The following is a 22,106-nucleotide window of genomic DNA, read 5'->3' on the forward strand; positions in this document are numbered from 1 at the left end:
GTGTGTGTGTGTGTGTGCGCGCGCGCGCTCCCGGTGCGTTCAGCTCTCCTCTCACTCTGCGCTGATTGAAAACACAGCGTGATAAAACGGAGAGTCCTGGGAGGCCTGATTTGAAAAGCAGGAGGAGGCTTCAATAAAAAAGGAGGTTAATGGAGACGAGACCTGACGGAAGAATGTAGCGACACGAAAACATCCGCTCAGACTTTTATCTGGGAGATTAGTCTGGACCGGCTGGACGCGCCCCGGCGTGAGGGCGGTGGCGAGCGCACACATGCTTTATGTCTGTCGTCCGCCGGACTGTGAATGTTGGCAAAAACATGAAGGAAAGTCTTTAGGAGACGTCTGAACATGATTACTGGTCGACAGCACTAAAGTCAGCTTGATGTCGCTTTGTGTTTGCAAATGTGAAATAAAAGTTTTATAACTGAAACTATAAAACTTTTATTTTTTGTTTATAACTGAATCGATCCTGAAAAAAAAAAATGCTCATGGTGCCTCATCTGCATCTACTATGGTAACTAGTAATTTATTAAATGCCAAAAGTCAAATAATAAACCTCATTAGCATGAACAGCATACATACGTTAGATGTTTAAAGCCTTGCTTAAGCTTCATTAAGAAAAAGAGAAATCAGAAATTAATCTGAAATATCAAATTTAAATCATTTTAAACTGTTGCGACTAATTTCGATTTAACGACAGCTCTATTTTGAAAACTTTGAGAACATGAAATAATTTTCTTCTCGTCTATTTCTTCCAAAATCTATCGTCTGCGACCTGAAATTTAATTTTCTAAAACTTACTTACATGTATATTATTCAGATTAATTTACACAACTGTGCTTTTGTTTGCCAGTGTTGTTTTCAACTCAACCATTTCACCTCGAAAATTATTAAATTGTATTGTGTTGCTCTTATAGTTCACCAATTTCTCACATAAGCATAGACTTTACATTCTAATTTTTCAGATGCACATTTAGACCGAGCGTCTACGATGACATCATTCCTCTCCGAGATGAAGATTGTATTGCTATTCCAGAAATTTAGCATTTAAGTGTTTTTTTATTATTATTTTCTCAAAGCACACAGTTTATTTCTCTGCATCCAACTTGCTGAATTAAAAACCTGCTGAAGCTGGACCTGTTTCTCACATGCCACCTACAGGAGTGAGTCAACACTTCATCTAAAATTAGGACTTCTAATTGGAGAGATACCAGAGAGCCAATTAGAAGTGGCGACCTCCACATGAAAAAGAAGGAAAGAGCAATTAGCCAATGAGAGAGAGACTGCAGAGGAGTGACTGAGTGCATGAAGACAGACGGATTTGGGCTTTTATTGCTCACACGCACACACAGTTTCACCTTTGACCTCTAGCCTCAGCCAATTAAATTTTAATCAACAGTCTCTGATGGAGGAGAGCACTCAGACCCTCCTGCTGTGTAACTGCTTTCGCTCTCCCCCTTTCTTCCTGTCGTCTCTCTATTCTCTCCATCTCTTCCTGCCTTTGAGCTTTCTCACCTCAATAAACCTTCACACACACACGCGCACACACACACACACACACACACACACACACGCACACACACACACACACACACACACACACACACACACACACCACTCCTTCCTTCCTCACTCAAAAATTAAAGGTCACCAATACTTCTTCTTCCCCCTCCTGGTCTTTCACCTCGTCCGGCTCTTTTCTTCTTTCATGCGTTCCTGTCCTCTTATCCCCCGGCTCAGAGACATCTGCTCAAGCTATCACATAAAAAACAGTCTTCCCAAGTTAAATCGTGACATTTGGACCAACATCACATATCTGAGGTTAGTCCACGACTCGACAAACAAATCACTTCAACTCGATGTCGCTGAACGTTCCGGAGAGCCAAACCACATTTTTTCAGACGGTGACACCGAAACAAATTTAACAATAAAAGGGCTTCTAACTATGCAACAAATCTAAAGTTTTTTCACTATTGCCTCCATGTAAAATTCTCACTTATGTTCACAGACAAAATGCAACATATTTACAGGTATTGAGTAAAAGAAAAGAAAAACTATAACTGGGGACTTTATAGTAAATGTTAAAGTCTAGTAGCAAAAGCTGTTAGTGCTGCTGCCTTCCAGCAAGGATGGATCTATTATTTTCCAGCATATGATGGTTATAGAATAGCACAGCAACATGCTAAAGCCTAATTCATACCTCTTAGTCCACTCTGCTGTCCACCTGAGTTTCTTCAACTCAACCTGCCCACTTAGGACTGCTAATGTGTGTCTGTGCGAAACTCAGACGTTTGAAATCGCGTTTGATTTTTGTGCCAACAGGAACAATAATCCTCCAAGTCAAGGACACAGCAGACGAAGAAAATAAAAAGGTTACATCACGAGAACAAGACAAAAACAAAAAAAACAGCAATAATAACAAAAAAAGCATGTTTTAAAGAAATACAGAGGAGATTTCTACTGTTTTCCGCAAATCAGTTTCTTGACAGACAGTAAATGAAGCAGCGCAGGCCCGTTCAACACTGAATATCACTGGAAAGTTCACTTGTTCCAGTAACTCCATTCATGAAGAGAAACACCATCATGCAGTTTAACTACACTGGTGTTTTTTAACCCTTCGTTTCTGCTGCGACGACTGTCAGCTTACAGCTAATAAAGACAAATTTTACATCAGACCAATAAAAAACTAATTTATAATGCAGCAAAGGTTGTTTTTAAATGGTGCTTTAAATTTGCAAAAGGAGCCTCTTCAGATTGAATACGATAAATTATTGAATATAACTGTATATCTGAGGAGTGCAACTGCTTATAGTATCAAAAAGAGCGCTTGCTAGTTGGTGGCTAGTGTCCACAGAGAGGAATGTCAACACCTCAGTCAATCAATTAATCAATCAATCAATCAATGGCTCAATACCAGGACTTTTGCCAAACTCAGATTAACATTATATCCTGTTTTATTCATTCATAAAGTCAATATTAACAAGTGTTTGTCTATTTTCTTTGCTCTACTAATGTGTTTTTACATGTTTAACGAAGTATTTACACTTAGTAATATTCAAAAATAATCAATAGCAGTTCAAAACAGTAGCAACATGGTCTGTGCTTTTATGATTCCATGTTCATGTGTTAAATTAGGTGAAATTTGTCAGATGAATTCATAACCTAAAGTTATTCAGAGGATGCAGGGACCATCTATTTCAATCAGACTTAAAAAAAAAATACAAAAATACTTGAAAATAAAATGTTTTACGTGTCTTTTGCTTTCTGAATGATTCTTGGGTCAGACTACAGCGAATGCTAACTATAACTCCTCTGGGAAACCAGTGGGCAGTGAATTTTAAACCAAGCTGAGGAGCAGCCAGAGCAAAACGAAAACACGGAAGATGTTCAGAAAACTTTTTATAGCACCGTAAATCAGAGAGCGAGCTGACAGAGGGCCAGGGCAAAGAGAGGAGCCTTGCTGCAGAGCCATCTGCTTCTTCAGCACCAAGGACAGCGCCGCAGATTTATCTATAGGCTGCACAGTCTGGGCCGGCTGCTGATACGCCAGGGTCATTGGCAGGAGCTGGATTATAACATGCACAAACACCAGTCAGATGGAGGTCAGGCAGACCAAACAAACCCCCCCCCACCCCGACCCTGGAAATATCTCTGCTGAGAGGTGACAGAAAAGAGGAGGAGGGGGAGGCAGTGTTTTGGCATTTAGTTTCTTCCATAAATGCTCAAACATTTTTAACTTTCTAACATTTTGTTACTGTATTGGGATTTTGTTTTTGTTGTGACTAAAGTAGCACATGATTATGAGGTGAAGAACTTACATGAAGATAATACGTTTTGAGCAAAACGTCAAAAACTTACAGATCTAAAATTATACATTAATACTTCATAAAGAAAAGTCAAACACATTTTGCTTCAATTACAGCAAAGGGCTGACATTTATGGCTATTTATGTAAAAAAAAACAAACAAACAAAAAAAACAACATCTCTGTTGGCTTGTAAAAATACATTTCAAAAGCTACCAAAAGCTTACAGTAGGTTTGGACTTTGACTGGGCAGTCCAAATATACCATGTCTGATCAAGTCTCACCAGCTTCTATGTTGGTGCTCAACAAAATCAGTCACAGAGCATGATGCTGCCACTACCATGTTTCAGTAAGCAGGGTTTCCGGGTGATGTGCTCTGCCAGATTTTTCCACACATATTTTGCATGAAGGCGACGATGTTAAATTCCAGTCAAAAATACTAAAGTGTGCGGTTCTACCGTGATAAAATTTACATTTCTGCGTATGTTATTGGGAGGGGAAAGAAGTGAAAAAGAAAGGTGGTGAGAACCGAGATGTGATTGGACACAGAAACAAACACACAGTGGACGAGAAGCAGCAATGTATGCTGTGTAAATAATGAGCTCCTTGGAGTGATTTAGTCGGCTCTTCGGGCAGAAACAGAGCTCAGAGGCTGAAAAATGTCCTCGGTAAAAACCGGGACACACACTGGATACAGGAAAAAGTAAAGCAAACCCTTTCTCTCTGCAAAGCAAATTACGTCTCCGACGACGTTACAGAGCTTACACGGCGTGTCGATTTAAATTGTTATGCTTTGCAACAGGCACTAACCAGAAAAATCCATCTTTCTCTCCCTCTGTCAACCAAACACACACACACACACACACATACACACACCATTTTTACTGTCCGTGATAATTAAATACGAGGACATAAAATTAATTACCAGCTTAATCACACAGACCTACACACCCAAATACACACAGCGCTCCGACACGGCAGGTACAGCCTTTTAATTCGTGGAATAATTTAATACCGCTTAACCGGGGTTTTGGCCTTTCCCCGTCTCCCTCCGTCTGGGTGACTGTGTGTGTGTGTGCGTGCGCATGAGTGTGTGTCCTCGTCATTTCATTAATTGGCTGGAATGGAAAGACTGAAATCTGCGGCAGAATCATCTGCTGCTCTGTCTGTTGTGCTTTCTGTTAATGAGGCGACTCTCCTTCTGTCTGTCTGCAGGTCATCCGTCATGTCGGACGGCCCGTCCTTCCTCCACCATGAGACTAATGCCCAGGCTGGAAAAAAACGATGGGCTTATTGTCCACACACACACACACACACACACAAACACACACGCACACGCGCGCACACACACACACACAGATGGCAGCTGAACACAAACCAACATGCTCTGTTACTCAAGCTCAGTCATTTTCTGCTTTGTTTTTACATTTGCATGGCTGGTTTTTACATCACTTCCTGTTTATTTAGTGTGTTGCCTGGTTAACTCGGTACTTTCCTTCGCTTTCTCAGTATCATTCTCTCCCACAGCTAAATACTGGCTGGTTCGGTTCAGTTACCCCACAGTCGTATCATTTGTTGGTCTGGTTTGCTCTTGTTTTATTTTAATACTTTACTTTCCTTGCCAAAAAACCAAATGGAGATAAACTAACTTTTGCTAAAAACAAGTGCTTCTTAGTGTTTTATTTTTTTTTCTTGTAAAGGAAAAAAATAAAATTCAAATCAGCTTTTGGTAATTAATAAGCCGTCTTTGGTTCTTTTTTTTCTATCCTTGCTCTATACTTCCCTTAAAAAATGTTTAAATGTTACAATAAAATCCTTCATTAACTTCCGTCTCACTTTTTCCTCTGTTGTCTTTGCTAATTTAAATTTCTGCCATCCCTGCTGGGATCATTAAAGTCAGCTCCCGTTTAATTTGAGGGTAAATCACCGGATAAATCCCCTCCCACCGCCCCCTCCTTTTCTCTTCCTACTAGGTTTCATCACCCAGGCTATTTCGGACGCTCGGTCCTCCATTCTCTCTCTCTCTCTCTCTCTCTCTCAGTGCTTTAGCTCACTTCCATTAACATCACAGTTCGAGAGTCACAGAGTAAAAACTAAACATTTACCACTTGAGCGCCTAAAAGTCGTTGACTCCGGTGCTTTGATGAAAGTAAATGTGAAGAGGTAAAGAGACGCTTGTGCCGAGTGGCTTGATAAAAGCTCCGCGCGGATCCATGACGGAAGACAGAGATGAGATGAACGTAAACAACGACGATGGAGCAGCATGGAGTCGGCTGCTGATTCACAAATTCACTCGCTGACATTTAAAAAAGGCTGCAGGGGAGAGAGCGCTTTGGGTAATCAAAAAAAAAACAACCTAAAAGAGGGTTTAAGAATGACAGAAGTCCTACTGTTCTCATCACAAAACCCATTACATTAGTTTTTCTTGGCTGCTCACTTATTACTTTATAAAAACTTGCCTGCTCCGACTGTGACTTCATTTAAAACCGTTGCAACCTGCTGAGAGTTATGGAGTTTTTGACAATTACTTAATCACGTCTCCTCAATTGGCGAAGCACAAGAAAAAAATAAATAAACCCTCAATATCCCGGCTGGTTGATTCAAATCTAAAACAGATTACAGATTTAGATGTTTCATATTATGAATTAAAATCAGAGTAAATACAGAAACCTCTTCTCAAACAATGAATTTATTTTTTGGGGGTGGAAATGTTATCCAACCTTGCGTTGTGTGAAAATTACTCCATTTGATAAACCATTTTTTTTTCTCCATTGATGACAACCTGGTCTGATCGGAATACCACCTGCTCAAACTCTGGTTTGTTTTTCTAGGAAAAGCCTGGTTCGTTTTGGGAGGTGTGAATGTGTAATCAAACTCTGATGTGAACTAAAAAAAAAGAAAAAACTCTGGCACAGTTTGAATGCCAAGCAGAACAAAGACCGCTCTACGAACTGTAGCGCACGGCATTCTGGGTAAATACAACCAAAACAAACAGCCTAGTGCTGGCCAGTGAAATCTGGCGCCACTCCGTTTTTCTTTACATTCCGTTAAGAAGGAAGTTGAACGCTCAGAGGTTTTTGTGTCGTTTCCCTCAGTGGTTTTTGGTGCAGCGCCACCACAGGCGAGGAGGGGAACAGGTTTTCCAATTGTTTTGGTCTGTTTGATATGGTGCAGAGAGAAGGTGAACGACACGACCTGAAAATGTAACAAAGGTTGTGATTTTGGTCTTCAACTGAAACGAAACTACGGAACTACCAGGTGCAAAAACACCCTGAAGAATTTCAACGATTTCACGATCTGAATAACTCAAGAACACTTTATTTGTAATGTAAAAAGCTAGCAAAGCCATTCCAAAGGCAGTGGGACTCCACAGAACCACCATAACAGCCAATAATCACATATAAAAAAAAAACACATGGAGCAGTGAAGAACCAGGGGTTTCTATCAAAGAAAATAATTTGAGATGGATTTTTTTTGTGCGCCAACTGATGGTTCGTTCACACCAAACGCATCTTTACATTCAAAGACTATGTGGAGGCGCATCGAGGGCCGCTGCGGCGAGTTTCAAGCGTCTAGCGCGGCGCGATTTGAACCATTTGTAGCGTTTGACACGTCGAGCGCGTCCGACGCTCCACATAGACGTTGGAAGTAAACCAGGTGCGCCTGACGCTCAAAACGCGTTTGGTGTGAACGCACCATTACGCCTACGATAGCTTCCTGCATCATCATCTTCGTGCGTTTTAAGGCAATTATTTCTCAAACAAATGTTATCAGAGGTAGCACGTCTGTAGAGTAAATAACCCGACACAGGCACTTCACCAAAGCTGGTGACCCAACTGGTGACCCAATATCTGGTGGACACAACTCAACGCTCACATGTGGATTTTCCCACTTCTCCACTCCATTCCTCTGAATATTTTTAGCAGTGTATTGCAATAATCGTGGTATTTGCATTTTAAGCCACTCTGAGTCATAAGTTTTAAATATAGCTTGAAGCAAGCCATCCCAAACCCCACGCTTATTTTTGTTCTGATTCATCCCAGCTAGTTTCACTGAATCAGTAACCTGGTTTTACTAAGCTGCAGCTCAAACCACTGAGCTGTTTCACTCCGCGAACGCATCGTCAGGAGCAAAAGAAGGGAAAACTGTACCACAGCACCTGATATGGGTTTTTTTCTTCTTTTTTTTTTCTCCCCCTCACCACCAAAAATATCCTCCGCTGACTGCCGCAACAACTCCCTGAGGGAAACAGCAGTACTGCAACATAGACGGTGCAGAGGTTGAGTGTGTCTGAGTGTGTGAAACAGGGAGCAGCATATGTTCCACTCAGAAGCTGTTTGTGTTAGAAAGGTGCGCTCACGAGTCGTGCTGCGTTTTATGTCGAACAGAGAGGGCTGCGGAAGATTTAAAAGGCTGATACTTACACCATCGGAGACGGAGGGTTAATCACGATTAGCCTCCTGTGTGAAATTAATTTACCTCAAATCTGGATTTAGCAAATAGTTGTCTGTTTGAATGTCTACATTATCATATAAAGTTATAAAATTAGTCTCTTTAAGAATGGCTGGTTACTTTTTTTAGGGATGTTAGCATGAGTCAAACCCAAATCCAAAATGTCCGGCCTCAGATGGGGAACACGGGTTCATACTTGCGAAGGAAACCAAGCTGTGTTGGAGAAGCAGCTCTCCAAGCTGAAAAGTGATGCTCATGGTGGGTTACACTTCACTTTAAAGCTCACAGAGGCCAAGTGGGAAATAACAGAATGCTTAGCTTTTAAGATAGTAGATATTTTTAGAAAGCCATGACTGAGCACAGGTTTTTTTTCCGGAGGATATGTGTGTGTGTGTGTGTGTGTGTGTGTGTGTGTGTGTGAGATCAATTACTGACGGTCTGCACGGAGCATTTAATAGCTCTACCACAAGTTCATGACCACCTTGTAATGAGAACAGTATGTGCTGTGAATCTCATGTGTAATTGCACACAGGATGTGAGGGTTTCCTGGATCAAACTGATTTTTTATTTTTTTTTAGAGTGATCAGTGGCTGTTAAACAGAATTCATCTTCTATGGCATGTCATTATGGAGCGATCAAAAAAAAAGAAAAAAAAAGGAATCAAGAACCAGAAAAAAAAAAAAAAAAAAAGGAATCAAGAACCAGAGGGAAATCCGGCACTCCAAAGCATAAAGCTTTTAAAGTTCAGGTTTTTATATGATGGAATTTGCATTTTAACACGGGTTGATCTCTTACTAAAGCAGAGGTTATTATGCTGATTTGGATAAGAATGAGTGTGTGATAAGGTCAGGTTTAACTTGATGGTCTGCTGTGTGATGTTTGACATGGTTAAAATTGGGGTTGGATGCGGTAAGACAGGTGTGTCAAACCCATTTTCATTTTGGGCCAAATCAAAAGCCTGAATGTTCTTAAAGGGCCGGTTGTCCCAGAATGTATTGATAAAACCAATTAAACTGCTAAGATATCAATAAGTAGATGTTCCTCCAAGATTTTGTGATTGTTTAGTGGTTTTTGCAGTTGAAATTAAGGATTTAGAAATATTTGTAAGGTATTTCTATGATCTTTGCTCTAATGTATGATTTTAAACGTGACTTTTTATTACTTGCCGTAACAATTGGAGACTATAACTTGAGATCAAGTAAGGCTGAGGCAGCAGTCACTTAAACTCAATGTCTTTGACCAATTTTGAGAAAATTTGCAGTAAAATCTGAGAAAAATTTTGGGGTTTTTTTGTTTTTTTGATTTTTGCGGTTTTTTGAAAAAACTGAAAGGATTCACTGATGTAATTTGGAGTCTAGAGTCACATGAGGAGTCACATCAGATGATGTGATTCAGGATCATCCACTGGTGATTTCAGTCCATCCAACACATTGGCATCATTGATAAGTTGCACATCATCCATCATTTGATTCTGTAAATGGTCCGTGTGCAAAGAACCAAATGTGGCTCAAAGAGAGGATTTAGTTACAGGAACCACAGTTCAAGTCAAGGCACCTGCTACTGTTGTCATCAATCCAATTAAAGACACACACCATGGTCTGTGATGTGGGTTGAGCTCTGAAAATATCCCACCTTCCCCTGTGGATGCTCATCGTTAGAAACCATGTAAAAGCAAACACAGTGAGTGCTTGTGTTAAATCATAGTTTCAGCTGTTCTGTCTCATAATTGGTGCTGAATGGAGGAACAGGTGGAAACACTGCTGCCCTGCAGCAGGAAGGTCCTGGGTTCAAATCCCAGAATAACAGGCCCAAAAGATTTGGGCTCTGGATTATTTTAAACTTTATTATTTCCAACTGTAGATACAGACAACTTCAGATGGATTGCATTTAATTGCAGCCACACACACACATTCACACAGCGTCGGTGTGTGAATGGATGAATGAATGTAGCGTGAAGAGCTTTGGAGTCCTCTGGACTAGATGAGACCTTTCAGATTAACAAACTTTACGTAAATGGCATGTTCCATTGTCTTTCTTATTATGAAGAGTGAGAAATAGGCCTCAGCGTCACAGTTTAATCGTTTTCCCATACTGATGAGACGAGATTTTGCAAATAAAAATAAAGGTGTTAAAAATACCTGGGTGAAATAAAAAAAAACAATAATTTTAATTGTTTTTACCACAAAAGAAACACTTAAATTTAAAGCTGACTTTTTTTTGTTATTTTAAACTACGAGATTACGTCGTCACAAAAAGCTCGTCTGAACGTCAAAAACTGAATCGACATGAAAAAAAAACTTCTCCAACGACTCCCGCCGGTTCGCCTGCTGATGGCGAAACAGACGCCAATCTCTCAAAAGCCAAAACATCATCACTTCTGAAATGTCACACGTTTTTTTTTATTTTTTATTTTTTCTCCCCGAGATCAATAACTATTTAATTTTGTGTGCGTCGAGACTCATCTTCGCTGGCCTGATGTTTGTCGCTTGATTTAAGAGCCATGGTGGCCTGGGGGTTGCGGGGGGAGGGGAGTCATCTGGAGATTTTTTTTAAAGATGAAAGGACACTCGGTCACACCTGCAGCCAGCTGTGTAAAAGGCAATAAAGAAGGTGAAGGGATGGATCCACGGGGAGCTCATTTTTCATAAAAATACCGTCAAGCTTTATTATTCAGCCTGAATTGCTGAGGTGTGGAGGATTCCCAGGTGATCATTTGAACTGATGTATGTCACTCGCTCTCGCAGTGTCCAGTTAGTCTCGTGTCTCCACGCAGTAAGGCGCGCCTAATGGCGTTTGACTGGCAGCTGCTTTATTGCCCTTGTTTCCAATCCATCTACATGCTGATTGTACTGACGCGATCATAACCGGTGCAGCTCAGGACAATACGGTTGAAAGCTGGTGCAACACTGTCTAAAACTAATATGCTCACATTACACACACACACACACACACGTCCAGCCTCCCCTATCAGACCTCTCTCCTCTCTCTCCCACCCTAATTGACCATGAAAGTACCCCTATAAATCGAGTTACTGCATTGTGCCTGTCTACTCATATAAAAAGTGCTTTAATGGTTTTGCTAGGAGCTCTGTTGGGAACATTAGGCAGAACTCTCCACCTTCATTAGCCCATTAGTCTGTTTCAATATTGACACTGTCTCATTTGTCTCCCCCTCCCCCCCCAGTCTGTCGGGGCCGAGGCTCCGCGGGACCGGGCCTGAAACGCGTCCGCGGCTCCGCTTTGGACCGGATCAATAGGCCGCGGAGCCGCCACTCGCCCACAGGTTTGACGTCGTCGCTTTGGGAAACACCTAAAGGAAAACGACTGCAAGTCGTCCTTTTATTCGAGGACAAACAGTTTAAACCTTAGTTATATACAAGCAGAAAATGCTGCTGGAAGTGGAGTGCTTATATGTGAAGGGAATGTCACAGGGATAAAAAGCTTGAGAGAGGAAAATGCCCTTAAAATGATCTGAACTGGACATTCCCTGAACTGATAAGGGCGTTCCTTATCAGTTCCTGTCTTTTTCAGCGGAGAGCTGCCATCACACCGTCATGGTCAGGAAATCGCAGCGAACTCCCACCTGTTTGGTGTCCAAGGATTAACCCATTAATGGGTTTGTCTGTGGAACAAAATAATTCGCCTATTTGGATATTTTTTCGAAAACAGTATGTAACATATTTGAAAGAATATGCAGCTTGGGAAGCTGAAATATCTCAGCGCAATCTTATTTGAAACTTATTGGCTGACATTTACAAAACAGCCAATCCAAAAGCGGCAGTAATTTTCCTTGATGTTGATTGGCTGAGTTGTGTTAAGGAAGATCCTCCTGCTAGCTTCTGCTGTAGCAACCAGGCAGTTTCTGCTGTGCGTATTTAGGTACAATGACCTATTTTTGGTGTTTCATATTAAAATATGCAGTTATATGAGCAAGTTTTTAGAGGTAATCTCAAATATGCACGGATATTAACTTATCACTGTCACTTATGAAAACCAGGAGTCCACAGTGCACAAATCATTTTTCATTATAAAGACTTTTTGTGGCACTAGTGACCTTTATTCCGCACGGCATTGAGGACTACAGCCTCTATATATGGCACAGCTGTGTAAATGTTTATATTTTTACAATGTATGCAAACAAAATAGTTTAAAAAAAAACATAAGCCAGACACTTTTTGATTTTCAATTATTAAGTTGCCACCTCGCTTCTCATCAAACCACCACACCCGGTGGACATTAAAACTCCCTTATGATGTACTTTAAGGTTTCACCCAACGCTCTGGTGTTGAAATATAACATTGTTTCCACAAAATTACATATTTAACTAATAGTTAGCTGTATATTTTGTTGAAATATATATGAAGACAATAATAGTTGTTGGGACAAATCTTATACACGCAACTCTGTATATTTCTTGATAAATTATGAGGTTCTCTTTAAACAAAAACTGCATAAAAATATAGAAAATATGAGAATAAAACACAAAAATGAATAAAAAAAAGTATAGTTTTGAACTAATAAGAATATTTCAGGTCTGAAGTAGATAAACATTCAAATGATTTTCTGCAGGAGCCATTTTGGGACCAATTTTGAGTTTTTCTGGAGGATTAAAAGACTTGCTTATCATGCTAACATGTAATAACATTTAGCCAACCGAGATATTTCTAACATTCCCATCCCATTTGACCTAGAACAAGAAATAATCCATTTGATTTATCATCAGGGGATGGAGAAGAACGCCTATTTGTCTTTTATACGGTCCATGTAAACACCTGGCTTCAGCTGAACGTTTACATGATGCATAAATCTAAATCTGCAACAACGTTGTGCTGCATTATGCGACTCAACTTGCAAAAAAAAAAAAAAAAACACAAGGAGCCGAATCAATGCTTCGAAGGAATGAATCGATATCACATTAAATAATATATCTGCGTCCAATAAAGATTTCAAAAACGCAGCCAGAGCAAGCACAGAGGCCCAGTGCCACAGAGACACGCAGTCTGTCCGCCCACCGCGCGCAGGACTGGTGCACTGAACTCGATGAACCCGGAGAGGCGGAACATTATGATAGCGCTGACATATAAACCTGCGTTCCTGCCAAGCAGCCAGAGATGAGACAGCAAGATCCTATATGTCCAAAGAAAAGAAAAGAAACTCCGTCCTCTCCTCCATCCAAACTCACAGGCTGGTGGGGGGTGAGAGGCTGTAGTCGTCTTCGTGCGTTTCTAGGTGTAACTAAGTCACACCGCAGTGTGTCTGCAGCACCTGCTCAAATCATGATAAACATGCTAATTTGCAGCTGATGTCTGTTCCAGCTTTGCTTCGCCTCGCAGTCCGAGGTGAGTTCCCCCCCCCCTCTCCTCCAGGTATCGGCTGCTGTCAGCAGGTAGAGCTGCATTTTAGTCCTGCTTTTGGAAAAGATGCTGATAGCACTGCTGCATTTTCTTCAGCGTGCAACAATATGCCAACCCATCTATTACCGAGTCCACGTGTGTGTGCATGTGTGTGCGTGTGTGTGTGTGTGTGTGTGTGTGTGTGTGCGTGAGTAAAGAAGAAGCCACTTTAAGTTCAGTCAAGCTGTGCCGAGCGTGGCCTTTACCTTCCCGTCCCACTGCGAGGGGCGCTGAAGGGGGGAGGGCGCTCTGCATTGCGTGACCGGGTTCATGGGTATTTTTTTTTTCATCCTGTGGTGGTGTCATGGAAAAGAAGAGAAAGCATCAGGCTGTGCCACCTACGTTCCTGTGGATGCTGTCGGAGGGCAGGGCGAGTGTTTCGCATAGATTTAGTACCAACTTTCACGCTGTAATCCTAATTCTGTGACCGCTGCTCCCCATCTGCCCCCCCGCTGCTCCCCGAGTGGCCGACTTTGAAGATGCCAAGCTCTGGTATATAAGCCATTTACACCACAGCTACCCAATTTGGTAGCCTTTCTTCTGACTGAGCGAGCAGGGACACGCGAGCTCCAGAGGTTAGAGGTTGTGGCGCTCGTCGGGGGGTCCCCTCTGTGCGCTCCCGGGCCCAGCGGGGGGGAAGCACCATGGAGCATGGAAGAGGTTCATGATACCAAACCGTAACAGTTCGGTTCTCGCTTTGAGCGCGTGGCAGACCCCTAAAGTATTCTGAAAAAGGTCAAACGAAATGGCAAAACTCTCGACTTTGACTTTAAAAATCAACCGGGTAACAAAATTAAAAACATGAAAATACTTACACAGAGCAGTTTTTGCTCCTGTCACACTTAAATATGTTGTATTTAATACCAGAGAGACATTGCTGATGTAAATACAATTTAAAGTCTGCTTAAACAGAACCCATCTGACAACATGATGTAGGCTGAAAGATCTTAAAAGCAGGACATCCAGATCCAATGTCATGTTATATACTTTCCAGGAACATAATGCCGTTTTATAACATGATGAAGAATCTTGAGTTGTTATATAAATGCTATATCAAGCATAAAAGAAATTTGACGTTGCAATTTAAAACCTGAAATTGAGGCTCCGTCTCTTTAAGAAGTTTCTACTCTTTCCAACACGCAGCCTTCAGCATGTCACAACAATACTAATAAATTATCCTGTTTACTCAGAAGTAGCTCAGCAGTTCCACCAGATATTACATGACACCGCCCCTTTAAGAAACCTAAGAAACAGGAGTGGTGCATTGAGCAGAGGCAGAGCAGATGGAGGGTATTAGTCTGTCTGGGGTTCAATCCCCGACTTTTGGACCTCGGCTACATGTCTTCCCTCCTCTCTCTCTCTTTGCCCAAAGCCTCTAGTGCCAGAAAAAACTTGGGTTAAAAAAATAAAAACAAAAAACAATCAAAGTCACTGACACTGATTAATCTAGACAGAGTTGCAAAGACATTTCTAAGGCTTTGGGAAGGCAGTGATCCACAGTGAGAGCCATTATCCGTGATTGGAGAAAACAGGCACGCTGGCGAACCTTCGCAATCGTGGGCGGGTCGCCATGGCGCAACCGAAATCCAACAACTCATCGACAATGTCAGAAAGGGACCCAGATCCAGGTAAGGTCAGCGTTCCTGTTTCAGTAAGAAGAAAGCTAAAATGGCTTCCACAGCAAACATCAGATCTTCTCGTATTTTGTTAATTTCCCTCTGGGATTAATAAAGTTCATTCATTCTGAAAAACGTCAAGTACGGACTGACGAGGTTGAAGTTTTTTTTTGACAGTGTTCCTCTCCATCAGGACCTTTACCCGACAGATGTAAACATAAACCAAACCATTCATCACTAAAGCGAATCAGGTCAAAACCGACCGATAAATAAAACAGAAGGTGATGAATCCCCGTTTTTAAGTTTTATTTTATTTTTTTATTCTCCCGGCTTTAACTCCAACAGCTCTCCGCTGTGCCACGGTGGCGGAGAGCTCATTAGCTCACCCTGCAGTTATTTGTTGAACTGTCGCTCGTCGGTCATTTCTCACTCGGTTAAATGAGCTTATTGTTAGTGACAATCATTTAGTTTAAATGGCTGCTGCTCTGAACGACGAGGCCGATTTTATCACCCACGCGTCGTTCGCAGACACCACAAGCTGTTAAATGATGTTCTGCATGATGATGGTGTTTATATATGATGTCAACGTTGTGGCGCTCAGGGTCTGCGTGTGTGTGTGTGTGTGTGTGCTGGAAGGACACACAGCTAACTAGAGCACACATGCTGACTCTTACCCCTGATGTATTCTTGGTGTATTGCTGACAGCCTGCAATCTGAGGAATACATTTATTTAATGGCTGCTGGGCGTACACGAGTGTCGACAACAGTGTTTCCTACTGTTCACTTAACGCAAGCGATCATTCGCAGGGAGTGAAAAATTTGTTTTGTTTTTTCTTCAGGACAGAGCAGATGATACTAATAAGCAAGTACGTGATTATGATTGCATTTTATCTTCGCTGATACTGAGCCGTCTTGTATATTTATGTCGAAAAGATAAACAAGTAAGATTCCCAGCAGGAAATGAGTCTAGAAAGACGACGGCGACGACGACGCAGCAGATCGAACAGATTTTATCTGCTGCAGCAGGGTCGCTTCATTGTTTGCAGTGTTAAATTACAAAGTAAGCCTTTATTTTCCAGCGTCCCCTGCTGTGCGATCCACTAAAAAGCCATTAAACATTAATCTTTTCTTTAGGAGTTAAATTAGCCCTTCCAGGTTCTTGGCGGTGTTTGTGTGGCCGAACCGATGCATTTATCTGCTGAAAGTGACAGCCGCCTTATTAAAAGTTTCCCACACACCCAAAGACAGAAGCAGGAGAAAAACATCCCGGAGGTGGCCGTCCGGCTCGTGGAGTTCTGGGTAATGACCACGCTCCCTGGCCACTTTATTAGGTACACAATTATCTGTAAGCACATTGATTCAGCCGCTCACACTGCAGGAAACGAATGCATTCAGATTGGGGAAGGAAGGGAACGTTAAGAGGCTTTGAAAGTGGTGTTGGTGCAAGAATTTAGGATTTTTTTTTTTTTGTAATTTCAGAAACTATTCATCTTTATAACGCAACCAAACATAAGATTTACATTTTGAGAAATTAGCCAGTGGACAAGAAGGCAGAAGTCAGAGGAAAATGGGCAAACTGGTTCCAGATGCAGAAAAAGCAACAGTAGCTAAAATATTAAAACACTAAATAAATAATCACTCGTTACAACCGAGGGATGCGGAGAACTGCGCGTCCAGCCCTGAAGCTGATGTTGCAACAGCAGCACAAAAAAGTCACATCAAAGTTTGTAGCTGAGAACAGAGAACAGTCAAAGCATCTCAAACTGGTTACTGGAACATGAAAAGTAGTTCACTGAACTCCACACGGTCACCACATCTGCATCAGATCCGTCAGCTTTAGGGATGTGATGAAATGGAAGATTTGCAGTAAAACTTGTGTGATGTTTTGTCAATATAAGCCAAAATGTAGGAGGAATGTTTGACACCGTGTTGATCCACGTTTAGGAGGTCAAACTTTGTATCCATTAGAGGTCAGTGTTGGTATATTTCAGTCTTTTTAAGCTCTTTTTTTAAGCAGAAGTGCAGATTGCGCTCGGGCAGCGTTTTATTTTTGTTTAACAACCGCAGTCATACGCGCTCCAGGATTTTACCTGGTTGCAAACCAGGAACAAACACGCCCACCAGTGTTAGTAACAATAGGTCCCTGTGATAAAACCACAAAATACAAACAACTCAGCAGCTCAGAACAACATTTTAGAGAAGTTTGCTCTGATTTTGCTTTTCATTTTGCTTTGAAAGCTTGAGAAGTTAAGAAAAATTAACCTGGATGTTAAAAAAAATATTTAAAAAAAAAACAAGAAAGAAAAGATGGAGGTCAGACGACTTTCGCTGCTTTTAACCATTAACAGAGCCTCACTTCAAAAATGTTGACCTTTTTTCCCGTCGTGTTAACTTCATTTAAAGGCCTCTTTTGAACTTTTTTTTGACGGTAAATAGATTTTAGAGCAACTAATGAAGATTTCCTTCTCCCTTGCCAGTCTGATGTATTTGCACAGTGAGATCAGTTTGATCCGCAGCAGCTTCTCTCTAAACTACGGCTTTCGCTGAGCGGCGCAAGTGAACAAATGTCAGGAAATTCTGACTCTTTTTGTAGTCCTGAAGCATTTACTCTACGCTGACATCAAGGTGTCTTCAGACTCTTAAGATGTTTTAAAATTTATTTATTTATTTTTGGTGCCAAAAACGTGAATGAAAAACACAAAAATGCTACCAGACCAAACTGAATGAATATCTATTGACACCACAATGCAAAAGTGAAAAGAAATTAAAATAAAACCGATGGGATGAAAGAGGAGACGAATCGAATCGCTTTTTTTTGTTGTTGTTGTTTTTTGCCCGTTTCCATTCTGTCCTGAGTTTTTCCTGATGTGAAAGAGAAGAAACCGTTTTTGAAGTTCCTGTTTGTTAGATCTTTAAGACGCTGCTAAAAATAAAGCAGAATTAATCAGATATATAAAGTTACCGGTGGCCTCCGCATGACTGCAGCAGCCTCAGACTCTCAACGCTACCTGTCACTTTGTAACGTCGCTTATTAAAACACATGAAAGCGAGGCGGCTATAAAAAGATAACCATTACATTCTGGTTAAGAAAAAAAAACAACCTAAAACTAAAAAGTAAAGACGTGTGAAGTTATGACAAAAACAAAGTGCATCTGCTACTCTGAATGACCCAGAAAGTGACTAAAAAAAGAGCGAGTGTTTATTTTTATTTAGCTTTAGTTCTCCTCGAGCCAGCTGGAAGGGCTGCAGACAACATGTGGGTGCGTCCGCGCGCGAGCGCTTGTGTGTAATCTATTTAGGATATGGAGATTACCATTAAATCGTCCGGCAGGGATTACACTCCCTTTCACCGAGCTGATTTACAGGCCACACTTATAAATGGGGGGTTAACAGCTTGTTAAGCGACGCCGGATTGTGTGTGTGTGTGTGTGTGTGTGTGTGCGCGCGCGCCCCACGTGTCAGCCTAATCTCCACTGCTCAGGGCGACGAGAGAGACGAAGAAAGGCAGCCGACGCGGCGAACAACACTGAGACAAAGACGTGACGAGGGGTTGGGAGGAGTGAGACGGAGAGCGGAACAAAAGAAAACAGGGAAAATGGTCGGCGCAGTCATCCGGCGAAAACGCTGAAGATGAAGAGGGGCTGTCATCTTTCCTCTGCGCGAACCTGCGTCAGCAGCGACACCACAGAGCGCGTCTTCGAGCTCCGAGCGCGCGCTAAAGGAGACATCTACAGCGGTGAGGCCGCGTGGCGAAAGAGCCGAGGTGACAACCTGAATCTACAAAACATCCAGCTGCGATGAAGAGGGGTTACTCTTCCTGTCAGGGGCTTCTGCAAATAAATCTGAGCTTTCCGTTGACCGATATTCTCTTTTCAAATGTTTTCTATTAAACAGCTTTCTGTCTGTAATCTAGTTGCATTACAAAATAGTTTTTACTTGTAATGAAGTTAGAGATTTTCTTACACCAACAATTAAATTGGAAAATTACCTCTTTTGGCCAATTTGATTTGCTGCAAATTAGTGATATTAGGTACAATAGGGGAAAAAATGTCATTGCATCAAGATTATTTTATTTATGGTTCAAACTGGACTTTGAGACGGAATTGAGTCACATATTTTTAAACAGTATTTGCACAGCCTCAGGGAGCTTTAGAAAACTTTTACGTTTACGTTTACTTATTCATGATTTATTGTTAATTTATCATCAAATCAAGTAAAAATGTCATTAAATGCTGAAAATTTGAACATATGCAGAGGATTCCCAAATTACTTTCCATAACTGCCTAATGTTGTGAAAATGCGACAAACTGGAAATTACAGTTTTTATAGGAGAAAATAAACTGGAAGACAAATAAAAGTTAAAAAAGGGAGTAATGGAAAAAAGGATCAGCCAAAGTTGTTCAGAAAACACAAAAGAATCCAACATATTTATGAAGTTTCTTTATGTTTCTTTGTCCTTTTTTCTGAACAGTTGCTTTATTGGTTGTTTTTTCATACTGGCAGAAAAAAGTTAATAATTTGGTTCTGCTAATGTTTTTTTTCTTTTTTAAATAAATCATTTTGGCGTCAATCTCAATAAAACCATATTCTCCCAGAATTTTTGAGAAATATTGAACTGAAGCGTCGAGTTTGGCATCATACTGACCAGTTCCAAAATGTTTGCGTCTTTTTTATTTGCTGCCCAAAGAATAAAGGCCCTTCCTTCTGAGAGCGCTCCCACTGCAGCCTGTCGCTGCTCTCTGGAAAAGGAGCTGATAACAGAGGAAGTGTGCGGGAGACGCGCCGATGCGTATCAGAGACAGAAAGTCAACAACACTGTTGACCTGCCGACGATGCCGCTCGGCGTAGTGTTTACAGATCAAAGACAAGCGGAGAGCGGAGCTCTGAATCAACACTCCAACCAAGTGGGAAAGTCTTCGATCGCCGCTGAGCCGGAACTCCGAAGGAATGTGTTTTTGGCTGGGTGAAAAGGAGGGTCGTTACTTGGAAACCACATCTGGTGACACATCTGTGACCCGCCTCCATCTGGGGCGTCACTCCAACCGCCTCACCTGGCAGATGCCGGCTGCTGGCGGAGAGAAACAAACTGAAAAGTAAAACAACGGACGGCGAGAGACGACTTTGGTCAAACAGAACGATACAAAAGGATTTTTTAAAAGAAGCTTTTATGAAAAAGCAGCTAAGAAGATGACCTGGGTTTGTTTTTATCCACAACACTCCCATCCTCATTAACACACACACAAATTTCTTAAAATGTTTTTGAAACAAGGTGAGCTTCCTGATTAATTTGTGTTTACAACAGTCACTTAGTGCAGCATTTAGCAGTTGGCCGATAAAGGACGTTTTACCACATTAAGGTTGACGTTGCGCAGGTGGTGTTTCTGTTAGCAACGCAGGGGGCTGCAAATGGACGGCTAATGAATGAAGCTTTGTGGTGGAGAGAATCTGGATGTTTTCTCAAATTTAATCTGTGAGGACTGATTTACACTGGGACATACTGTGTGGAAAACATGGAAAGATTTGTAAAAACTCTAGTTTTTTTCCCCTTTAATATCATAAACACCCAATCTGTGCATCTGCACTTTTACTGTAAAGATGAACTGATCAGGGTTTCACAAGTTTATTAGTCAATTTTCCTCCTAATGAAAACAACTGGAACCAGCCGTCGTCGTCCTGATCAGTTGTGATCGGTCATCAGCGGGTCAAATGTGGAAAATATATGGGTTTTTTCTTTTTATCAATTTTTAGATTGTTGTGCTTAATGGACATGTTTTTAGTTTTGCAAAGATCAGATAGATATAATATCTATGCACCGTTTGATTCAAAACTACAACCTGCAGCACATTTTCTCTTATTCCACAATCCATATAAAAAAATGTTTGCGTACTCATTTGCAGACTGTAAAAGATTCAGGGTTTTTTTTTTGTTTGTTTTTTTATACACGTTTTGTTGAACATGTCTGCATTTCATTTGTGATGAACAAAAAAAAGTTTGTTGGCAAATTCATGTGTGCATCACTAATTCAATTTTATCTTTACACAAACTGGCTTTTGTCTGGAATAAAAGCTTTTCTCCTGTTGGTTTTCCACATTCGTAAATGGTTAACACACACACACACACACACACACACACGACTGAAGGGACAAGTCAAAGCATAAATTAATACATAACGAATGAAGTCATCACTTATACATCCACCACCCTTTATTTCACACACCCAAAGAGAGTCACGCATGCTCACACAACACAATGACCTCATCCCCCACTTTATCCCCCCACCACTCCATCTCTCTCTCACACACACACACACACGCAGACACACACACACACACACACGCAGACACACATGCACCTCATGCACAGAAAGGGTCAATCCATTAAAAAGCAACAGCAGCTGATCCCTGGCTGTATGTTGCAGTCGTTTCACTTCATTGTCTCCAATAGACTAATGTAAATATATCAGAGGGCCATTAGACGATCAGGATCAGTAATCGAGTTATCGCGGTGCGCACTATAACATCTAATCTCCAACAAAACGTCAAAGGATGTTTCAGAAGCTGCGTGTTCGGGTTTCCGTTCTTCACTAGAGCTTCATAAAGACTAGACACTGATAGGAATATCACCAAGCGCATCCTGAGCAGGTCTGATTAAAATGTCCTGGTAGAAGTTGTTCTTCATTTCTGTGCTTCAGTGACTGAAGGCAAACATTTTTGTTTTGCTTCCTGGACACAGAATAAACTAAACCTGTAATGATTCAACATGTGAACTTTGTTTTCTAGAAACTATGAAACAATAGTTTTAAAATCCTTCTTTTCAGTTTCCCCTAATCTTTATCTGATGTT

The 22,106-nt window shown here is 41.3% G+C and overlaps 1 protein-coding gene and 1 long non-coding RNA gene across 2 annotated transcripts in view; one reads left to right on the forward strand and one right to left on the reverse strand.

Annotated features, from left to right (window-relative positions):
- LOC103134790 (uncharacterized) overlaps positions 1-7,185 on the forward strand; it is a 17,699-nt gene extending 10,514 nt beyond the window's left edge. Inside the window, exon 4 of the long non-coding RNA XR_475864.2 lies at positions 5,020-7,185. This is a non-coding gene — a long non-coding RNA (uncharacterized LOC103134790). The remainder of the gene's footprint in view (positions 1-5,019) is intronic.
- The window catches only part of klf7b (Kruppel like factor 7b), a 79,823-nt gene that overhangs the window by 41,101 nt on the left and 16,616 nt on the right, over positions 1-22,106 (reverse strand). The gene's annotated exons all lie outside the window — the stretch shown is intronic.

Source organism: Poecilia formosa, unplaced genomic scaffold (assembly GCF_000485575.1).
Source record: "Poecilia formosa unplaced genomic scaffold, Poecilia_formosa-5.1.2 Scaffold19, whole genome shotgun sequence".
NCBI classification, from domain to species: Eukaryota; Metazoa; Chordata; class Actinopteri; order Cyprinodontiformes; family Poeciliidae; genus Poecilia; species Poecilia formosa.